Here is a 2,078-nt window from a genome sequence, read left to right as displayed (position 1 = left end):
ATTATTTTTTTATGAATAAAAATAAATTAAAGAATTATTTTTTATTCAATATATTATATCTATAACTACTTTTGTATTCATATTTCATAATTTCAACTTTATCTTTTACCATATATATATATATATATATATATATATATATATATATCAGACTAATTGGGCCAAACACTTAAATGGGCCAAAACTTTCAAGTAATTCAATATATACGGATTCAATATATACGGAATTGCATTATAACTTAATTTAGTTTGAATTTACATCGAAGAAGAGAGAGGACGGGAACTAGAAACGCCACCATCGGAAACTCTGCAACCTCCGCCAATAAATAGGTAAAAGAGAAGTTAAATCCAAATTTCTTTGTATTTTCTTCTCTGTGCATGATTTGGTTGATTTTTGTTGATTTACTACGGATTTGTATTTTCTTCCTTTGAATTTGTAGGCTTCATATTCAAAACAATTCTGTTCTTTGTTAATTCTGTTCTTTTGTTGTAGAATACTGATGTTTTTTTCTTCTTGATTAATTGATCAATAGATTGATAATTTAATTGATTAGGTCTTAGAAAAATCAAATTCTCTTTTTTATTGTGGAATTTTGGTCATTGACAGGAAAGTTACCTTCATCTTATTTGTTACCAACGAGATTTTGTGGTCCTTTTTACACTAAAAGCATTTATTTATCAGCCTTCTGTTCTCTCTTAAAAAGATGTGAAAATTTGATAATAATTTTGTTTCAACGGAATCTGATAAAATTTGATAATATACAGATTTGTTGTAACAACAAATGCAGGAGTTTGATACTGTTCTTTTTCTTTTTCTGCAACTTTTCTAAGGTTAGAATTTTTTATTATTTTACCCAATATCTAAAAGGAGTCAGAAAATTGGTACGAGTATGTTCTAATGTTACTCTTAGGGTAGGTTCTCGGACTCATCGTAATAAGGCTTTGGTAATTGAAAAAAAAAATATAGTTTTAATAATCGAATATTAGTTATGTATGTATCCGATCTGTTTGGGACTTATCCCAGTAGTTCAAATTTTACGTAGATATTGTTATGCTGATAAAAGGGAGTGTATCTTGAGAAGTATTGGTTCAACCTATTTTAGTGTGTTTGAATATGGAATGACACCACATATATGTGTGTTTGGTTCAACCTAATATAGCTGAATCAATTTTTAATTAGTTGTTTCTTATTCAATGTGAATTTTTTATTTTTTAATTGATTTTGAAAATCAAATACTTACTTATTTTACGTTATAAAATCTATTTTAATCAATTTTACATTAATTTGATATAGAATCTTATAAATGATGTTTTTGGCCTGATTCTGATTTGTTTTTTTCTGGCAGTGATTTTTGCAAGAGTGATCCTTGGAAAACCTGCGAAGGAGCCGTGATGTGTTTAATGAGATGTTTGGTGTATCAGAGTGTAGGGTTTGTTGCAGGGGTAGTGACTGGGAACTACCTGGGTCAAGTTCTTCACGGTGAGAAGAAAGATGACACTGCAATGATACAGGCCAAGCAAGTTCAACAAAAATATGGCAATGATGATGATAAGAGTGATTAAAATACACAGAATGATAAGATTGGGAACATGAATAAAGGATCGTTCGCATTTTGGAGTCATGAATAATTGAAATAGAACAAAACTTTTCAACTATTTCTTTTATTAAAAATAATCATATTCTTTTATAAATAGTTATTTTTTATTTTATTCTCAATTTTGTTTTAATAATCTATACTGCAGAAAATGAATTTCATTTTTACTTCTAGAAAGCGAGAATTTTAAAACAAAACAAATTAATAGAGTAAAATGGAATGGTATTTGACCTTAGTGTACTTGCCAAATATTGATCTAATTAAAACATAATTAATAAATTTTTTGAATTTGGATAATTATGAATCTCTGTAAATAATAATTAGTATAATAATTTTGAAGAATAATTTTGAATTTGTATTTAATATAAATTAGATCCTAAAACTCTTAGAATTTTATTTTTTACTAATCGAGTATAATCCTATCCGAAAACATTTTGCTGAATTAAGTTGCAATGAATTAATATAAAACTCTACGAATATTTTT

General features: G+C 26.8%; 1 long non-coding RNA gene across 1 annotated transcript; it reads left to right on the top strand.

Annotated features, from left to right (window-relative positions):
- Window positions 1-242: 242 nt before the first annotated feature.
- On the top strand, window positions 243-1,655 carry LOC114165032. The gene is made up of 2 exons (XR_003599678.1): window positions 243-329; window positions 1,346-1,655. It is a non-coding gene; the product is annotated as an uncharacterized LOC114165032 (long non-coding RNA).
- The last annotated feature ends 423 nt before the right edge of the window (window positions 1,656-2,078 follow it).

This window comes from Vigna unguiculata, chromosome 10 (genome assembly GCF_004118075.2).
Source record: "Vigna unguiculata cultivar IT97K-499-35 chromosome 10, ASM411807v1, whole genome shotgun sequence".
Classification (NCBI taxonomy): Eukaryota; Viridiplantae; Streptophyta; class Magnoliopsida; order Fabales; family Fabaceae; genus Vigna; species Vigna unguiculata.
The sequence above is the reverse complement of the archived record's forward strand: the minus strand, read 5'-3'. Positions and strand labels throughout refer to the sequence as shown.